The sequence below is a fragment of the Mandrillus leucophaeus genome, unplaced genomic scaffold (assembly GCF_000951045.1).
Source record: "Mandrillus leucophaeus isolate KB7577 unplaced genomic scaffold, Mleu.le_1.0 Scaffold216, whole genome shotgun sequence".
NCBI classification, from domain to species: Eukaryota; Metazoa; Chordata; class Mammalia; order Primates; family Cercopithecidae; genus Mandrillus; species Mandrillus leucophaeus.
Window position 1 is genome coordinate 1674881 of NW_012102210.1, and position 22315 is coordinate 1697195.

A 22315-nucleotide genomic window follows, 5' to 3' on the forward strand; every position below is an offset into this window, starting at 1 on the left:
ATGAAGTAGAGACATGTGAATTGAAAAGTATTAATTAAAAGAGTTGGGTGGATCCAGTGTCATAAGCTGAGGATCATTAGTAATAGGAAAGATAAAATGCCTCCTACTAAATAAATGCCATCTTTTAAAACTCAAATATAGGAATTTTTTTTTGCAAGCACACATAAAAAGTTAAAGGTGAAACCATCTTTAAAGAGAACAAGTCTATTGCTAGTGAGGATGATTAAGAATCATAGGACATAAGAAATCAAAGTGAAAGACAAAAATTAGTCAGGCGTGGTGGTGGGCGCCTATAATCCCAGTTACTGGGAGGCTGAGGCAGGAGAATCACTTGAACCCGGGAGGCAGAGGTAGCAGTGAGCCGAGATCATGCCACTGCACTCGAGCCTGGACAACAAGAGCAAGACTTCGTCTCAAAAAAAAAAAAAAACAAAAAAACCAAAGTGAAAATGAGGATTATCTAACCTAATTTTTTCATTTTACATTGGGGAAATAAAAATACAAAGCAAAGACATTCCCAAGATCACCTAGGTGCTGGCAGTATCACAAGTATTCTAACCCCTTCTTTAATGTTCCATATCCTGAGGTGATACACAGAAGGTGGCTCCATTATTGCTAAATTGATGCTGATTTCTCAGCCACTTTATTCTGGTGTCTCGATGAGGGGCACAAAAATGAGTAAAACCATGTTAATCATTAAAATGTAAGAAATTTTAGCCTCAGCACTGTTAGAAAATCAATAAAGAACACCATTCAAAAATAATAGGGGTAACACATGGATACACAGAGGGGAAGGAACAACACAGATTGGGGCCTAACGAAGGGTGGCGGGTGGGAGATGAGAAAGGATCAGGAAAAATAACTAATGGATACTAGGCTTAATTCTTGGGTGAAGAAATACTTGGTACAATAAACTTATGACATATGTTCACTCATGTAACAACAAACCTGCACATCCTGCACATGTACCCCTGAACTTAAATAAAAGTTTAAAAAATTCATTACTTATATAACAAAACATGTAGGAGATGACTTATGAAAAGCAATGGGCTGATTTTGTGCAGGGGCCAGTATGCCTAGAAAACCACAGACAGTATACAAATCAAGACTCACTGTCTCTGCATAAGAGATTTTAGAAGGGTGTGTATATGTAAAATTACCACTAGATTCTGGGGAAAGAAAATAGGAAAGAGAAAGTAGGAAACAAAGTTAGTGGCTTCACCTCTGCCACATCTGCCTTTTCTGCCAAGACTTTTAAAACTCTATTATCTCACAAAAAGTAGGAGCCAGAATAAAGAAATATCTGAAACGTATGCTGTCCAGCGTATCATGGGACAAAACTAACATAAAATCACAGTTTTTACATTCTTATCCAGAATGAAATTTTTTAAAAATCATATTTTGAGGAGTCAGTTGTCCTACCTGGGCCTCCCAACCCAAGCATCTATGCAATTACCCAGTCATAGATTTAGCAATTAAATACTATAATCCCTGTCCAGGCAATTTGCTACTTGAGAATAGTGAGCTGTTGCTAGATGCCCTGTAAAAGCAGTGGGAGATTTCAGCAGGCTAGACCCTGCAGGACACTGAGAACCACATTGAGAAAGGGGATGAAAGAAAAGAGCATGAAGAAAGTAATAGAAGGTACCTAATTAGCCCGGAATGGCTTACTTTAGATTTCTCTGCCACCTCTCAGGTTATACTATTGAATTATAATTACCCTAACTTAAGGCTATGCCATTTAAATATCTCTGTTATGATTATTGTTATCCAAAATATTGTACTCTTGCTATCACTTCGCCCTCTCTCTTCCTGGCATACTGACACTCATTATCCTGGGTTGTCAAAATCGCCTGGTTATCAACTAAATTATCCATGTCTCATTATACTCTACTGTAATCTGCTGGAATAAGAGGCTACCCTATACAATATTAAAATTCACAACACACTTTTCCAATCAGAGTCAGTTTTCCGTTTACCAAAACACTGCTTGCAAACATGTTCTATTAAGTTACTTGGACCATTTTCAAGTCAATTTTGCATTTCTTGATAATCTGGTTTTCCTTAAGTCTCACTGCCAGTTGTGACAGACTTTGGCACCTGGCTCACAGTTTTTCTCTCCATACCAAATGTATCATCATTATCATCCTGGGTGACAAGTTATTACAGAGGAACATTTATCAGCAGGTATATATCAATCTATATTGTGTATCAAAGAAATCCAGAAACAAGAACACTTTTAGGAAAATCCTGTCTCTACTTCATAGAAAAGTATGGAGTTTATATTCAATATGTGCAACAAACTTTAAAACCAATGATCAGGCCGGGCATGGTGGCTCACGCCTGTAATCCCAGCACTTTGGGAGGCCCAGGTGGGCGCATCACGAGGTCAGGATATCAAGACCATCCTGGCTAACACAGTGAAACTCCATCTCTACTAAAAATACAAAAAATTAGCCGGGCGTGGTGGCAGGTGCCTGTAGTTCCAGCTACTTGGGAGGCTGAGGAAGGAGAATGGCATGAACCCGGGAGGTGGAGCTTGCAGTGAGCTGATATTGCGCCACTGCACTCCAGCCTGGGCAACAGAGCAAGACTCCGTCTCAACAACAACAACAACAAAAAGATCAAAAACTCTTTCCAAAATTCCTACTTTTAATGGTAAAGTAGCTTGCTTTGTAGAACAATTCATGCCTAAAGTTTATTAACCACTTAGTACTTAAAACTAAGGCAAGTATATTGAGATTACACTTTTTTCCTTCAACAAATCCTTACTGAAGGCCTACCATGTACTAAGAATTGTTCCAGGCACTAAGAATAAAGTTATTCAGAAAATGTGTAAAATCCCTACACTTGTGAAAATCATTTTTTACTAGGGGGAAGAACAAGATATGTAAGATGTAGAGTATACTAGAAGATGATGAATTCTTCAGAGAAAAATGAAAAGGGAAGAGAATAGAATTTTGTTTTGGTTATGGTTTGGTAAGGAGGTGGCAGAGGTAGTCAGAGGGAAGTTGCAATCTTAAATGGGAAATGTCTCAATAAAGTGAACTTTAAGTGACTTGAATAAAGACCTGAACAAGATGAAGGAACAAGTAAAACAGGTATCTGGAAAAGAGCCTTCCAGAAAGAGTCATATCAAGTGCAAAGGCCCTGAGATGGGCGTGTACCCAGCGTGTCTAGGAAACAATAAAGAGGCTATCAGAGTGACAACAGAGTGACTGAGGAAAAAAGTAGTCACAGAGTTAAAGGGTGTGTGTGTGAAGGCTCAATAGGATCTTATAGACCATTAAAAGGACTTTGGTTTTTACTTAGTGTGAAACAGGAAGCTCCTGTGGGATTTTAGGCAGAAGAATGATATGATCTGACTTGTTTTAACTTTTTCACGCTTTTATTGTCCTGCTGATTATGGCCTGCAGAGGGGCAAAGGCAGAATCATGGAGACCAGTTAAAAAGCTGTTGCAAGAATACTTAATTATTTGAATCATGAGAAGAGAATGATAGTTAAAAGTGGTTGGTTTCTGGTATATTTTAAAGAGGGAGAAAACATAATTTGCTGACAGATTGGATGTGTGATGTGCAAGAAAAAAGAGTCAAGGATGACTCCATAGTTTCTATTCTTAGAAGAAGCAGAATTGCCATTAATTGAGACAGAGAGAGCTGTAAAAGGAATAGGTTTTTATCGGGGCAATGGAGAAATAGGGAACTTACCTTTAAGACATTTTAGCCTATAATAAAATATAGCACACTAATAATGTTCTATTATCATATCTGATGAAGATAATTATATTCCTAGCATAGAGAATAAGGCTATGTTACATTTTCAACACATTAATCAGTCTTACTCAAAACTCCTCACTGCTTCAGCAAGGATTATTTGTAGACTACAATAGAAGTCACTCCTAGAAATTTTAGTATCTTGAATTGGTTGTAGAGTTTGGATTGTTATTCTGGCATAATTTTCGAGCTAGTTAAGTAGGTCACATATGTCTCATAGAGATATAACAAGGATGAAATTCTGGATGAACTCCAAGGGTGTATTTACATTAAGAAAAATGGCTCCCATAGGAATAAAAAGGCAATACATGACACTTGAACCCAAGTGCTCACCAGAACTGGAAGAATATGACCAAATATTTAGTCTGAAAAGTCATCTCCTGTTGAAGCAGTAAGAGTGATTTATCAGGTGAGGAGCTATGTTCCTCTCTGGCATGAACCATCTAGCTGCATGGAGCCCTTCCTTGATAGCCCTCCTTCAGCAGCTCTCACTAGAGAAAGTCCTCATGTACTAGGTTCCAGGGACTGTCACCTAAGTTCCCTTTACCCACTTTACCCATATTTGGTTTTGCCTTTTCCAGGGCTGTGACCTCTGCAATTCATTTAATAAGATTAAAGTAAACTGATAAAGAAGAGCAAGGAGTAGGAGGAAAATGACGAATCTATTCATGGGAGTTTGAGTACAAATATTATTCAGAAATTCAATCTAGTTCCATTTACTTCTAAAATGCCACAAAACAATATTAAGTCAATACATTCAGCAAGCAATTATGAAATAAGAACTATGTTACCCACTAAGGGATGGGGAATTCATGGATAATAAAACAGGGTTCCTGCCCTTAGTGAACTCAGAAGCTAATGGTGAAAGCAGATGATTAAACAAGTAATTACAAGAGCATTTGTAATGAAGGGGCATACAAAATGTCAGGGACCCAAAGGGGGGACAATTAAATCTGCCTGAGGAGGTTGTGAAGGATTTATAAAGAAGATGACATTTGAGCCAAGCTGTGAAGGAAGAGAATGCATTTGTCACTCTACCGAGAGAGTACTCTGTGATAGGCAGAGGCGGCCTAAAGCTTACCCAGCTTTGGGATCGAGGAGGTGTTAAGAGTAGTCTGGGGAAAGTTTACATGGGGAAGAGTGACAGAAAGAGGAGACTAGAAAGATTAGCTGGGACCAGACCTGCTTTGCTAGGGGTTCATCCTTTGTTCTTTGGGCAACAGAGAGCTCTTAGGTTTTTTAAGCAGGCAAAAGCTATGACGATAATTGTGTTTAAAAAAAAAAAAGGTGGCAGAAGGGAAGAAAAGAAAGAAAAGTCATCAACAGCAAGGGCATAAAACAGATCAAGAGAAGTAAGAAAAAATAGAGTTTCATACTTTGCAGAAATAACCATGAACATATTCACTCCCATGCCCCTTTCCCATCCCCATAACCTATCAATACCTCCCTCTAATTAAATTAAACATCTCTATGCACTATCATTTCATCAAGCAGGCAATGAAAAAAGAAATGTCCACACAGAAGGACAGAGGGAAGATGCTGGTACCTCAGAAAAAAACACACAGAAAACCACCTTGTCCCATTTAATTATTTCTCTCAGAGTTTATAAGAGAAGAAATAATTAAGAACACCATATGGATTTAGAACACAGGGAAGCATGCATGAACACATCACACATGCACACACACACTGCTTGTATTGACAAATGATAACAATGATAAGTAGTATAAACATCGAGAAGAATGATTACATCTGTCTTACCTCATCACACACATTCATTTTTAATAATGCTGCCAATTTACTATTGTTTGAGATCACTCTTTTTAACATAGCCTTGGTGTATCAGTAGCTTCTGCGAACCACTTCCTCTCCATTGTCACTCCTAGTTTCTTGTGGTTCCAAGACACTAAATACTAAGGACTACTATAGTAGCTTATGAGAGGGCCATAATATTGCTATAAGGAGCCTGCTGCTTGCCTTGATTAGGTCGAAAGCATCAAAGCTCTGGGAAGAATCTAGGAGACCTCTCTCTGACTGATGTTTAGCTTAGATGAACACTACAATCCTTAGATTAGGTTTTTAGAGCACATTTCTTTTTTAACACAGTCCAGAAAATAGAGAAGTTATACCTTCACTTTGCTGGCAAATAGAAGGCTCTTTTCTGTAGTACCACTGCAGACAAGCAAAGGTTTGAACATTTTTTATTATCACCATGGGATTAAATTCCCCAGATGGCCATAGTTTTCAGAGACATTATGAATAGTGATTATCGAATGTCTTGGTCACAGAACACTTTTATGAAAAATTTAAAAACCAAAATAAAACTAAGAGACAACATCAGTTCCTACTGACCCATGGTAAAAATAATAACAAAAAAGGCAGGAATCATCATTTCTAATGGCACAGGAATACGTCCCTCCTCCAAACTCATACAGGGCTTTCATGCTACTCATTTGGCACTTAATTACATGCTGTATTTTACTAGTAATGTTTTTGTTTTGTTTTGTTTTGTTTTTTTTTTGAGACAGAGTCTGGCTCTGCTGCCTAGGCTAGAGTGCAATGGTGCGATCTCGGCTCACTCACTGCAATCTCCATCTCCCAGTTTCAAGCACTTCTCCTGCCTCAGGCTCTGGAGTAGCTTGGACTACAGGTGCGCAACACCACGCCCAGCTAATTTTGTACTGTGAGTAGAAACTGGGTTTCAACATGTTGTCCAGGCAGGTCTCAAACTCCTGACCTCAAGTAATCCACCTGCTTCTAGTAGTTAACTTTTTAGAAGTGTTAGTTCTGCTTCTCTTATTTGATTGTAATAAGGTAAGGTTAAGTTAGATACGCATCAAATCAGACTGCAAAATACCTTCCATCAGATAATAGGCACTAAGAATTGAAAATATGGACACTGGTAAATCCATATCCTTACTGAGATTCATGGGCCACTTTATACTACTTTTTTTTTTTGAGATGGAGTCTTGCTCTGTCGCCCAGGATGAAGTGCAGTGATGCGATCTCGGCTCACTGCAAGCTCCCCCTCCTGGGTTCACGCCATTCTCCTGCCTCAGCCTCCCGAGTAGCTGGGACTACAGGCGCCCGCCACCACACCCGGCTAATTTTTTGTATTTTCAGTAGAGACAAGGTTTCACTGTGTTAGCCAGGATGGTCTTGATCTCTTGACCCTGTGATCCACCCACTTCAGCCTCCCAAAGTGCTGTGATTACAGGCGTGAGCCACCGTGCCCGGCCCACTTAATACTACTTTATGTGTAGCATTAAAAAGTGTAATGTGAAATAAAGGTGCACTCTTATACCTATGAAGTTAACAACAACAACAACAAAAACCCGTAAAATCAAAAGAACCTATGTTGGTTGGGCTTCTGTAAAGCTTATGCATGATTATACGTCCCGAAATAATTTAAATTGGTATAACCCTTCATTAAGAATCAGCAATACATTTAAAACCCATAAAAATGCTCATAACCCTTATATAAATAATTTACATTAAGGAGTAATTCAGATTAAAAGGCTTTAGATATGAATATATAATAATTTAAATATAAAAACAAAACATTAGAAATAACATATAAGTTTAGAATAATAATGGCTAATTAATTGATGGTCTATAAAACTGATGGACCATTTATAATAAAAACTTCAATCATATTAAGAAGTCAAAGAAACATGCTTAACTGACAAAGGGCATAAAAAAACTTACACCTGTCATCATATTTAATGGTGAAAGACTGAATACTCCCCCACCCACTAGGATCAGAAACAAGGCAATGATACCTGCTCTCGGCACCTATTCAACCTTGTACTGGAGTTCCTAGTGCAGTAAGACCAAAAAGCAAAAGGTATCTAGACTGGAAAGAAAGAATCTAAAACTGTTTTTATTCACAGATGCCCACCTAGAAACTCCCCAAAAATGTATAAAAAACCACTATATCTGATAAGTGAATTTAGCAAATTTGAGATTCAGCATCAACATACAAAAACCAATTGTATATTTCCATATATTTGCAATGAACAATTAAACATCAACATTAAAATAACAATATCACTTATAAGGAATATGGAACACTTTGGAATAAACCTAACAAAATATGTGCACAATGTGCTGAAAACTACAAAGCACTAAAGAGAGAATTCAAATAAATGAACATAGAACTGTGTTCATGGATTAGAAGACTAAAATTGTCAAAATGTCAATTTTCCCCAAATTGATCTCTGAATTCAATATAATCCTAATGAAAATACCAGCAAGCTTTTTTTTTTTCTTTTGAGACGAAGTCTCACTCTGTCGCCCAGGCTGAAGTGCAGTGGTGCGATCTCGGCTCACTACAACCTCCGACTCCCTGGTTCCAGTGATTTCCCTGACTCAGCCTCCCAAGTAGCTGGGACTACAGGTGCACGCCACCACACCTGACTAATTTTTGTACTTTTAGTAGAGATGGGGTTTCATCATGTTGGCCAGAATGGTCTCGATCTCCTGACCTCGTGATCCACCCACCTCGGCCTCTCAAAGTGTTGGGATTACAGGCGTGAGCCACCGCTCCCAGCCAAACTTTTTTTAAAGAAATTGACAAATTGATTATAAGATATATATGTCTATATATATTTACATATATATTTTTGTATATTTACATATATAGTTTTACATATTTGTTCATATATATTTACATATATATGGCTTAGAATTAACAAAACAACTTTGAAAAAGAAGAAAAAGTTGGAGGACTTGAACTGCTTGATTTCAAGACAATATAAAAGTAAGGTCAAGACACAGCAAAAGGACAGACACATAGGTCAATTGAACATAATATAGAGAATGAAGAAGGAGACCAACACGTATGTGGTGAATTGATTTCTAAGAAAGGTATCAAGGTGCATCAATGGAGAAAATATAGTCTTCTTAACAAATGGTGCTGGAACAACTGTACATGCCATATAAAAATATGAACCTTGGCCATACCTCATATCATACTGAAAAATTAACCCAAAACATATCATCATAGACCTAAGTGTAAAACCTAACAATATGAACTCCTAGATGAAAACATAGGAAATAGACCTTTGTGACCTTGGATTAGGCAAAGATTGGGACACAAGGAGCATGAGACATAAAAAAAGTGACATTATAACTGCATGTCACTAAAATCAGAAGAAAAAACTTAAGGTTTTTTAAAGATACTGCTAAGGAAATGGCCTGCTGACCAGAATATATAAAAAAACTTTCACTACTCAATAATAAGAATTATTTTAAAAACTGAATAAAATATTTGAACAAATACATTAAACACAGAAGAGAAAAGAAACTGAATAAAATATTTGAACAAACACATTAAACACCAAATAAGCACAAAAAAGAGATTCTCAGCATAATTAGTCATTAGGTTAATACAGATTAAAACCTCCATGACATATATCTATACATGTATCAGGATAGCCCAAATTGAGAAAAATACTGACAATACTAGCAATGTGCAGAGCAACTGCTCATATACTGCTGGTAGGACTACAAAATGGCAAAGCCACTTTGGAAAGCAGTTTGATAGTTTCTTATAAACATACACTTACTATATGACCCAGTAACTCTAGAGAAATCAAAATATATGTTCATATACAAACCTGTACACAAATGTTTATTGTGGCTTTATTCACAATAAACTTTGGGAGGCTGGGGCAGGTGGATCGCCTGAGGTCAGGAGTTCAAGACCAGCCTGGTCAACATGGTGAAACCTCGTCTCTCCTAAAAATTCAAAAATTAACTGGGCGTGCTGGTGAGCACCTGTCGTCCCAGTAACTCGGGAGACTGAGGCAGGAGAACTGCTTGAACCCGGGAGGCAGAGGCTGCAGTAGCTGAGATCATGCCACTGCATTCCAGCCTGGGAGACAGAGAAAGACTCCGTCTCAAAAAAAAAAAAAAAAAAAAAAAAGAATGGAGTACTAACGTATGCAAAAATATAGATGAATCTCAAAAGCACCATGCTAAGTGAAAGAAGAGAAAATTAAAAGTATGTTTCCATTTATACGGCATTCTGGAAAAGACAAAACCATATAGTGCCAGAGATCAGAGCAGTTGTTGCCAGGGAATACAGTAGAGGGAGAAGAGTCATTGCAAAGAGGCATAAAAAAAAATTCTGATAAATGGAAATATCCTGTGATCTTGGTAGTGGTTATACAACTGTGTAAGTTTGTAAAAAAAAAAATTATAAAGCTGTATATTTAAGAAGGATGAATTTACTGAATGTAAATTATGCCTCAATTAACCAACCAACAAACAAAATACTGTCAACACCAAGTGTTGAAGAGGATGTTAAACAACTGATATGCTCCTCCACTACTGGCAGGATTCGAAAATGGTACTTTGTAAAATAGCTGGACATTTTAGAAAAATTAAGTTACACATACACTTATTATAGGCCCAACAATTCCATTCCTAGTATTACCCAGGGGAAATAAAAAAATACATGTTCAAGTAGGCCGCTACTCAAGTAGGCCGCTACAGTATAGTGACAGCAATAGTAGAAATAATAATAGCTACTTCATTAATTAAATGCTTACCGAATAATAAATATATATTCACTTGTACATGAATGTTCACAGCAGTTTTACTCATAATAGCCCAAACTGGAAAGAACAAAATGTTCATAAATGTCAAAGGTGATTGGATAATTATGATATATCCATGTGAAAAACTGTAACTCATCAATAAAAAAGAACGAACTATTGACACCCCCAATACCATGGATGAATATCAAAATATTATGCTGAATCAAAGAAGCCAGACACAAAGTGTGCACAAAAGAATATAAATTCTAGGATGTACGTATAATTCTAGAAAATACAAACTAAGCTGTAGTGATAAAGAGCAGATCAGTGATTGTTTGGGGACAAAGGGATGGGACTACTTACAAAGACGCACAAGGAGCCTTTTTGGCATGGTAGAAATGTTCTTGGTTGTGGTGGTGGTGGTGGTTACATGGAGTTGTACACTTAAAACAGGCACATTTTATTGTATATTAGATTATACCTGAATAAAATTGATTTAAGAATTAACAGCCTAAAAATGTTTAAGATAACCAAAACAGCATGGTACTGGTACCAAAACAGATAAGATATATAGACTAAGGGAACAGAACAGAGGCCTCAGAAATAACGCCATACGCCATACATCTGCAACCATCTGATATTTGACAAACCTGACACAAACAAGCAATGGGGAAAGGATTCCCTGTTTAATAAATGATGTTGGGAAAACTGGCTAACAATTTTCAGAAAAATGAAACTGAACCCTTTCCTTACACCTTATACAAAAATTAACTCTAACTGGATTAAAGACTTAAATATATGACCTAAAAGCATAAAAATCCTAGAAAAGAACCTAGGCAATACCACTCAGGACATAGGTATGGGCAAAGACTTCACGTCCGAAACACAAAGCAATGGCAACAAAAGCCAAAATTGATACATGGGATCTAATTAAACTAAAGAGCTTCTGCACAGCAAAAGAAACTATCATCAGAGTGATCAGGCAACATACAGAATGGGAGAAAATTATTGCAATCTAACCATCTGACAAAGGACTAATATCCAGAATCCACAAAGAACTGAAACAAATTTACAAGAAACAAACAAACAACCCCATCAAAAAGTGGGAGAAGGATATGAACAGACATTTCTCAAAAGAAGACATTTATGGAGCCAACAAACATATGAAAAAATTCTCATCATCACTGGTCACTAGAGAAATGCAAATCAAAAATCACAATGAGATACCATCTCATGACAGTTAGAATGGTGATCATTAAAAAGTCAGGAAACAACAGATGCTGGAGACGATATGGAGAAATAGGAATGCTTTTACACTGTTGGTGGGAGTGTAAATTAGTTCAACCATTGTGGAAGACAGTGTGGCAATTCCTCAAGGATCTAGAACTAGAAACACGATTTGACTCAGCAATCTCGTTACTGGGTATATACCCAAAGGATTATAAATCATTCTACTATAAAGACACATGCACATGTATGTATACTGCAGTACTATTCACAAAGCAAAGACTTGGAACCAACCCAAATGTCCACCAATGATAGACTGGATAAAGAAAATGTGGCACATACACACCTTGAAATACTATGCAGCCATAAAAAAGAATGAGTTCCCTTTGCAGGGACATAGATGAAGCCGGAACCCATCATTCTTAGCAAACTAACACCAGAACAGAAAACCAAACACTGCATGTTCCCAGTCATAAGTAGGAGCTGAACAATGGGAAGACATGGACACAGGGAGGGGAACATCACACACCAGGGTCTGTCGGGGGTGGAGGGCTAGGGGAGGGAAAGCATTAGGAGAAATACCTAATGTAGGTGACAGGTTGTTGGGTGCAGCAAACCACCATGGCACATGTATACCTATGTAACAAAACTGCACATTCTGCACATGTACCCCAGAATTTAAAGTATAATAAAAATAAATAAAAGGGAAAGCACAATATTTTTTTTAAAAAGTTAAACATAAAAGGCCATAGGCATTACAAATATGCATATTTAAAAAAAGACCAGAAAGAGCCCCACGAAATAAAAAACAATTGTGTTAAGATAAAAGATTTGGTTAGGACTTATTTTTCAACTTTGAAAACTATTTTTAATCTACTATAGTAATATTTTCATAAACAGTATTTTTAATAGAGACGAATAAAGCAAATAACTTGTAATTTGGTTAAACATGAAAAATTAACTCAAGGCTTAATTTCTTTTCGGTTACCTCTATGCTCAGAGGAGCTCAGAACATTTAATAGTTATCATTCTCAATTCCTTACTTTCTGAGAAATGGCAGGAGTCCCAGTATGAGCCATTAGCCAAAGGCACAAGTATCCTGTCATGTAATGAATCAGCAAGAGTTAAGTGAACACCCCAGGTTGCCTGACTTTCACCTGGATACCATTTCCATGCAGGTAGACTTCTCAAGTAGGCCGCTACAGTATAGTGACAGCAATAGTAGAAGTAATAATAATAGCTACTTCATTAATTAAATGCTTACCGAATAATAAGCAACATAATTATATTGTCTTATTTAATGCTTACTCCCACATTATAAGCCTTATAAGCTATTTAAAATTTTCATTTTATAGTCTTGGAAATGATACCTCAGAGAGGTCAAATAATTTGCCAAATGTCACAGCTAGTAACCTAAGGTTTGCTCAGTTCCAAACCTAATCACCATGCTGCCCTGCCACCCAGTAGAGGGTCCCTGAAATTTGTGGTTACAGAAGCCCTGTTTTTCTGATGCTTGAGGGGTTGAGGAAAAGAGGGAGACACTATAACTTAATAGACCAAGGCAGAATTGTCTTTCTTCATGCCTAAGGGGGTTTGGAAAAGCGCTGAGCATTTAGCATAAAGAGACTCCAAACACAGCTCTCTGCTGACTTACTGGGAACAGATCTTAAGTCTCTGGACTGATTGGGATCTTGCCTATATAACTAGTCATCAGAGCCCATTTTTCTTTTCTACTGTATATTCTTAACCAGTGTTACAGTATAAAACATGAAAAGGGAATATCAAAAGCTATTCTAGGAAAATGGGCTGTCCTTTCACACAAATGTTATCCAGAAAGGCTTCATGCCCACGTTCAATTTCATTTCATGTATAACAATCTCTTAATCACATCTGAGAATGTCGCATCATCTCTCTCACTCTCTCCACATTCTCAACAAATTATTTTACCCTTGAAATCAACAGACCAAGAAAGAAATGATCCTAGCGAATCAAGAAGCAGCTATTAATATTTTAAGAGATGATAATTCCATAGATATAGCTGGTTGTATCTGAAATTGTTCCCTTTGCAGATCCCTCCTTGCTGATATGCACCCTATACAAGGCTCCTTCCTGGGTACCACTGCCTCAGAGAATCGATCTCCTTGACTGTACTTTTGCCTCTTTAACTCATTGATTCTGGCTTGCCTCCCACTGTACTTCTTTCTTTCATTCAAGCCTGGTGTTTTATCTCCTGCTACCCAAAAGGTTGTAAGAACTGCTACAAACTGAAGGGCTTTCATCTTCTGCTTGTCTTCACAAACCTGCCATTTATAATAGTTTAATCTGACAAGGCCCACGGTGCCTCTCATTCATGAGCTTGCATTTCCAGACACAAACTCTCGAGGGAAGAACCCTCAAAGAGGTCCAGAAGCAACCTGATTCTTGTTCCATCTTCACTTGTCCTCTTGGGACTTGATACTCTAGAATATCCTTTTGGTTTTCTACCTTCACTGATGCTGTCCAGTTCCCCTTTCATAATCAGTCCTACCTCACACCTTTATCCATTCCTGGTTCCTGGACTTGCCCTAGAAGGAAGTGTTTTAATCCTCAGATTAGGGTTCTGGATTCTCCCTTTGGTCCTTGCTCTCCAAAGATCCATGCTTGTAACTGTGGCTCCCAGGTAGTTAATTCTTTTATAGCCAAGGGTGCTTCTTTCTTGGCAAACTGAAATATGTCCTAGTTGCCGCAATCTGGACCTTTGTTGCCACTCTCTGCTGCCCTCCAGCGGCTACCAGTAGAATGCAGTAGTTAGAAATTGGTTCCAAGGCCTTTCCTTGACCTACGAGTGTCCTCTAGCAGAAAGCTACACAGTGCGGTTAATGAAAATGAGATTCGTGTTCAGGGCCTAGCAGTTTTCATTCAGCCACTACCACTACAACAGCCTCTGATACCACTGCTACTCCAAGGGAAATTCATTGGTAATGACTCTCCTGTCCCTTCTCATAAAGTGTGATTGTCTCAAAAACTTCCAAATTCCATGTTTGTGGATATGCATATTCATGCTGTATGGTAGAGGTTAAGGAGAAACCTTCTGAATTCCTCAGGCTTGGTTTGTTGGGAGAAGCAGAAAGTAGTGCAACGCCTCAGGCTAACCAGGCAGCAAGGCATCTCACAGGTTACCTAGGTCCCCTATGATACAGCAAGAGAGGATTGACAATGCTGTCTGTGGACTAAGGTAGCAACTGCTAGGTGGCTTACTATGTTATGCTTGTTAGCTCTTCACTCAAAAGCTGAAATGGAATGGAACCAATGCCTCCAAACGGACTGACTTCGCAGTGAGGCTATCTAGAGTGATGCTGGCACCATGTCCACATCAAAAGTTACAGTTGTTGTTCTACTCGAAGCAGAGGAGTAGGAGGGGTTCTACTGAAGCAGAGGGGTAGGAGAGTTGTCACAGATTAGACTGACAGTTCTGTAAAAGGTCCTTCTAACACCTAATGGAAAGGGTGTTCTATTAGGTTGGTGCAAAAGTAATTGCAGTTTTGCCATTGAAAGTAATGGCAAAAACCACAATTACTTTTGCACCAACCTAATATACTCTGGTGGAACCTCTAAGCAGTAGCACCCTGCCTCCAGGATGAAGCAGAAGGTGCTGGACAACCCAGCATTAGGTTAGACTGTGATAATATGGGTTGAAAGCAACAATGGAAACCCTTAGCCTGGGAGGCCCATGAGTCAGAAGGCTAAACCTCATTAATTTTTCATGGGGAAATATGCCAAAGCCTGGTATTTTATCTCCTGCTACCCAAAAGGTTGTCAGAACTGCTCTGAACAAAAGGAGGACCTTCAACTGCTGCTTGTCTTCACATATCTGCCATTTATAATAGTTTAATCTGACGAGGCCCACAGTGCCTGTCATTCATGAGCTAGCATTTCCAGACACACAAACTCTCCAGGGAAGAACCCTCAAAGAGGTCCAGAAGTTACCTTTCTACCACATACAACTGTGCAAAGAACCACCTGTTTGGGGCTTACACTGCTATTAGGTGGGTGTGCTTGCTCTCTGAGGAAAACCACAGTGGAGTTCATCAGCCCTTCCATCTTCCCTTCAAGGACCTCTTCCCCATTAAAATAAAAATAAAAAGGAGTCTACCTCTTATAAAACTACCATGGTCTTAGTGTGTTTATCATCTACTACAAATACTTCCTCTCCTCTGATTCCCAATCTCCTGAAACAATTCCATGGGGACTTTTAGGAAGTTAGACCCCTGAGGTGCTAAAATGATTTTCATAGTAAGAGAATAATGAATAGAAAATTGCCTTCCAAACATGCTATGATGTCATTTGGCCCATTAAATGTTGGTCTTTTCCTGGCACTTAAATGACATCTTACATGATTTTCTATACCAAACTGTGCTGCTCTGTTTGGATATTATTTCATGAGGTCCTGGTCTGTAAAATACGAACTCTTTGTTAAATCAAAAAATGCCCTGATGTAGAATTGCCAAACACACTTCCTCCCCAGTTAAGAAGCTGGTATGAAGTGAGACTAAGTCTTGGCAGTTCTAGAGCAGATTCTCCTCCAATTAACCAAGGACATTCAGCAAATCCCAGAATTTGTTACATATTACTGGCAATTCCTCCTACTAATTTCCTCTGATGGCTCTAGTTACTAATGTCTCAAGCAAGGTAAGGATATAGATCTGGTTTGCAGAGACCACTAAAGCATTCCAGAAGCTGAAGACTTTATTCACCTGTGTCCTATCCTTGCATATGTTGATTCAGCCTTTGCTATAAAGTCAAAGGTCTAGCTCACTGGAGCCTATTCTCATAGTGTTCCTTCTTCTATTTTTCACAGAACCATCCCCAGAAGCTGTTAGCTCTCCCCTCCCCATACTTAGGAATAGGAATTATTTCCTGTCAGAGCTTCCTTTGATCCTGGAGGTATCACCTTGAAGGTAACAGGCATCTGTCAAAACAACTTGGGCAATACAATTTTAGCAAAACGACCAGAAAACTCTGTTTCTAAAAACCAAAGGACCATCTTTTGACCATCTTATTTATGTCAGGCCACTAAATCACAGCTAAAATATCTTTTCTGAAAGTCTGTGTATCTGCATACAGCGAGTTGGCCTTGCCCTAGAGATCTTGCCAGAAAACTCTATAGCTGCTTCCTAAAACTGAACTATGGCACCAATATTTAAAAATATATAGATAGATAGATAGATAAAGTGACATCCCTTGGAGCACCAGGCCACCTGAAGAGAGATTATGGGAAGAACAGAATGTTATATAAGAATGCAAGCTCCATAAAGGTAGGGGCCTATTTTATTCATGCATTTTATCTACTACCTGGGCTAGGCACAGTGTTGAATAAATGAATGAACATTTCTTGCTCAGGGAGGAATATATCTATATCCAAGTGCTTGCTGTGGCTATGTCAAGATATGAAATACGGTCTGCAGGACATGTAGTGGCTCTGCATCTGCAAAGAGATATGTGCAGGTGGTCTGATATTACTATATCCTCTTCTAACCACCAAATGCCTTTGGGATATGATGACCCTGGATTTCATTTCTCACCTGCCCTCCTCATATATACATGCTACTCTATCAGTGGTACAGATAATCTCTTCCAAGATAATGTACTTTATGGCTTAACTCATTCCTTCTAACCCTATTATCCACAACAGTCATAGTAATGATGTCTTCTAATTCCATGAGTTATCAAGTTACTTGATTTCTGACTATGGTATAGATGGCTCCCAGTTTTATAGGCTATTATTTGAGATCATATACAATCTGAAGGTCAACAGAATATTTCAACTGAGCACTTGGAGAGTATCTCTACTGACAACATTACTGGTCCATACACTTCCCAACTAGAAGGTGTGCAAACAACTGTATTTTCTCTACCAAAAATATCATTTCATAAAAACGTTTCCCTGCTACCTACCCCCACACTTCTCTTCATTAACTGCTCAGTAACTGCTCAGTAAACACTTGGGAAAACTATAGTTCACCTCCCAAAACCCAAGTTATAGTTCAGCAAGTTCAGGACCAATATTAAGTACATGTGGGAAATGGCTTCCTGTTAATAGTTTAATAGTTATAATGAAAAACAGAAGACTGATATCTCTGGGCTTTTGAGATATGGGCCTGCCCTACCCCAGCCCCACCTCCTATGAAGCCTCCTAGTTAGGGGATAGTTTAGACTGGTTATGGTAAAACATTAAAAAATAAATCCTATGGACTACATGTCTTTTTGGTATATTGCTGTATCAGAAAACAATCAGCTTTTAATATAAACGGGTTTTCTACCGAGGCTAAAATACAAATAATTATTAAAGTTAAGATTTTTTCCTATGAGCCATAGCAGTCAAGCAAAGGGGGAATGTTCCTTCCAGGAACACATAATATTCACTAGACTTGGGCAATTTGATTTGAAAATCAAAATTTTATTGAAGAGGATCATGACAGGATGAGAAGTAGGAGGGGCAGTTCTACATAGTTAAGTTCTTGAATTGTTCTCGTTTTCCTCACGGGTGTTAACTAACCGAAGGTACAGGTTTTACCTCTATACCTCTAAAAGGAATAGCAGCAGTATTTGTTCAACATCTCAAAAGAAATATGCAACTATTTCTCTTAGGTCTTATAGTTGTTTTCAAGGCAGGTTAAGTGTCTGCAATGGAAATGCACTGTGTTTACTTTAGAAATTGGGGAATAACTGGCCTAGGGGGAATATCAACAGCTCAATCTAAAGAAAGCCCTAGATATCTTGGGATGGCTTGCTGTATGAGAGTCGTTGCCAACAAGCTCCATTCACGAGATCTGATGCAATGTCACAACCTAGTTCATTCAACTTTATAAAAACTTAAGTATATATCAGAAGTAAATAACTGTTGGGGCCAAGGAACAGAAAATAACAGGATGTTACTAAGAAAAGGAACACCCTCAAGCCTTTGGCCAAACATGGAAGGTGAACTATCACAGATTAAATAAATAATGCAAACTATTATCAAAGGAAGTTAAGCACTTACAATGAATGTGAATAACAGAAACGTGAAATGTTTCAGAGTAGCCTGCAAATAGTAGCATTTAATGAGGAGAATAGATAGGACATAAAAGAAGAGGTATATGAGGAAGATGAACAACAAAAACTAATATGAGAAATTAAGAAATGGGGGTTTAAAGAGATCAGTCTAATACTTAAAAGAGAAAAGACAGTCTAGATCCTAATTAAACTAACATACAAAACATCCATGTTTTAAAACAAAACTTAAATCTGCTATTTTCTATGCTTTACATATTTTCTTCCCTTAACAATGCTTGAATTTCAGTGCGACTCTTCACCTTTTCCATGAAATATTTTATAGTTACTTAGGCACACATAGGCCTCTCTACTTCATGCCTCCTTTTGCACTTACAGGTACAATCTTGCTCTTCATTTGCATCGTTTATATATGTCTTATAGCTCAACTAGAGTGTAAATTGAAGTTTATGTCCCCATTTCTTGAATTTGGACTGGCCTTGTGACTAGCTCGAGTCACAAGAATGTGGTAGAACTGATGGTTTGCTAGTTCCAAGCATAGGCTTCAAGGAGTTTGCGCATTTCCTATTGCTTTCTTGGAACTCTGCCAAGATGCCATGTAAATAAGTCTAGGTTAGGTTGTTTGTAAATGAGAGATGAGAGACAGTAGAAAAGAGTAGCCCTAGCTAAGGCTTCCTAGACCAACCAGTTCCTAGCCCATCTAGCAGCAGACCTCAAAGTATGAGTAAGCCCAGCTGAAACTACCCTAAATTGAGAATCTGTAGAAATTTGAGCTTCATACGTGGCTCTTGTTTCAAGCCAACATGTTGTGGGGTAATTTATTATGTAGCAAAAGTCACTGAAATAACTGAAACATACATAATGGCTTCATCCTTCAATGTAGTACTTATCACAGTGTGCCTTATACTAGAATCAGGAATTTGCTGGTCATTCCTTTGCTCCCAGAGGGCACAGATTATACTATATTCTTTTTTGTATTCCCACAACACTTAGGTTGTGATTTGTACAAAGTAGGCACTTAGACTTTGATAAAATAAACTGAAATGAAAATCAAATTCTAGTGTTTATCGGCATTACCTACTTAATGTTTAACCATGGAAGAAAAATACAAACCATGCCACAGTTTAAAGAATAAAGTAAGTACTGAGAATCTACTATTGGTCCTATATTGTAATTCTCAATTATGAACCATTAAAGGTCAGCACTTGGTGTTTATACGCCACTTCAAGATAGCTAATTAAATGAGTCTTTAAGCTATCCTTCTCAAAATTCAGCATTAGCCCAAATTTGGATTTTGATGGAAATATACACATATATTTGATGTTTGCATGGGAAGTCATACTGCAATCCTACTTCTATGAACTTACAAAGACAGAAAACACAAAGTGCTAAAGAAGGGGATTTTGATTTGTACTCTGTAATTCACAATACTATTAATAGTAGGTTTTCCAAACTCAGAAATCTGACAAATGAGGTTTAACTTATTTGTACTTTAACTCTGAAGTGCCACACAAAAACAAAATATCATGAAAGCTTGTATATTCAAAATGTCATCTCTCCTTCTCCAAGAAGTAGAAAAGTGAGAATAGGACAAGTGAAAAAGGATGAATAGTTTTCTATCCACATCTAATTTGCTTCCCAGTGAAATTCTATAGCTTTTAAATGACACTGTTATTATAGTCTATACAAAGATGATTTCATCAAATATTCCATGTTTTGAATATTTTAAAATTATTCATTCAATTGATACTGTCTGAAACTCTCTAAAGCAAGAGACTATGAAAGCACGTTCAGAATACACATATAAAGCAGAGAGTCAAATACACTCAATGACAGTAAAAGAATATCCTTGCTGCACTGCACTGGGGGCAGATTCTCTTCTTACATGAGTGTGTACCCTATAATTTACCTTAACTTTAGCTTACCTTAGCTTCTTCCTTTAACTTATGCCATTCCTATTTAATATTTTTATCTTTGGCTTATTAAGGGCATAATGATTAAATCACTTAAGCTAGATAACTCAGGCAGTCAGTTAAAGGTTTAGATAGGTCATTATATAATGAAAGAAAAATCTGTGTTCTTAATAACATGCCTGAAAGAAAAACACAGACCGGTGAGAGTAGTATCCAGTTTTGGTCCATAAAATCAACCCTGTGAGGACTAGATGAGAAATAGGTAACAATGTGACATGTGAAAAAGACTCAAATACTAGCAAATAGGAGGCTCAATAAATGAGGACTAGGAAGCCCATTCCTCTAATTGGGGATGCCCAAATAAAAATATAAAGATTTAAAGGGTTAAGGTTAAGTGAGACAGATTTTAGCCAACTTAAGAAATATCTTTCTAATAATCATATTGTCGTAAGGTGGAACTTGCTGCTTTGGGGTAGTGGATCCTCCTCAAGGAAGATATTCAATCAAAGTCTGGGGTGTTGTACAGGGATTGAAGTATAAAGCCAAAGGTAATACTACATAATTTTTAAGATTATCCTCCAATCCCAAAATTCAAAAACTCTACTTTAGAAGCCTAAATGTTTAAGAAAACATAGTCCCAGGTTTTCTGTTTAGAGTTTGAACATCTCTGTAGTTCAGAAGCCTCCTTTTAAAATGATGCTCCTTTAAATAAGTTCTGAGAATGACTAAGACAAACTGCAAAGAGATAAATATTTTCAGCACAGGATGTGGAGAGATCATTTTTTTCACAATGACTCCACCTACCTGAGGTCTACTAATAATGAGCTACAGACCAAGAACTAAAGAAGTTTTTCAAACAGTCTAGGTTAGAAAAATTATCCCTTTAAGCTGTTTCAGTAGAGACAAGTATAAGTAGAAATTAGGTGACAGAATGAATAGAAAAAGGCATACTCTTTCATTACCAGTAAAATTTTGGATTTTGGGTTTCTACCATTAAAACATTACAAAAGCAACTCTGGGAAGAAAAATGTAATAGAAAATAGGAACTTAAGCATAAATGACAGGGCTCACTGAGAGCTTACAAGTACTTGCACATTCATTCCCGACTCTGATCCACCTTATTTTGGCTGTGCTTTCTAACTTACTCCCTTAGTTAACATTTTCTGTGAACACTAGTTCCTTTCCATAGGGACCAAAACCACAAACTGGAGAGAATAACCATGCTTCCTTCTCATGAATAGTGGGAACGGAAACATTTTTCCTTGGATGTGTTTCTCCAGTGAAATTCAATTTCTGCTTTCCAAGAAAAGCCAATTGAGTTAGAAGTTTCTGAGAAGAAGCAGGAGTGTGGGAGGGAATCCAACAGATATCACTTCACATACCCTAAACCAAAATCCCAATCTTTCAATCTTACATCAGTCAAGGGATTAAAGTCTCGGTTGAGTTGCTAAAACTACAGGTGGAAGGTCTTAAGTGTGGGAAGAGATTGTTCCATTTGTGACCAGGCTGGTGAATCCTTAATGTGCAAGAGAACCCCCACCTTGGCCCCCAAATATTAAGTTGACACACGTTTCTGGGACACAGACTGAATCCTCAAACTTTGGCAGGTCTATAGACACACAATTTTCTGTTTTCTGCTTAACAGTGCTTTCCAGAATTGTCATCAGATGACAGATTACACCACCCATCTACAAGGATTCAGGGGTAGCTCAGGCCATCCATTATGGGTTAAAAGCTGTTCCAGCATGAATCGAATCACAGTGGTAAGGAACTACCGATACAAGGGGTCCTGCAGCTTTAAGAAATACCCTGGGCATCTAAAAGTTT

At 37.8% G+C, this 22315-nt stretch overlaps 1 protein-coding gene across 1 annotated transcript in view; it reads right to left on the minus strand.

Annotated features, from left to right (window-relative positions):
• EXOC6B (exocyst complex component 6B) overlaps positions 1–22315 on the minus strand; it is a 705989-nt gene that overhangs the window by 164472 nt on the left and 519202 nt on the right. The window lies entirely within an intron of this gene.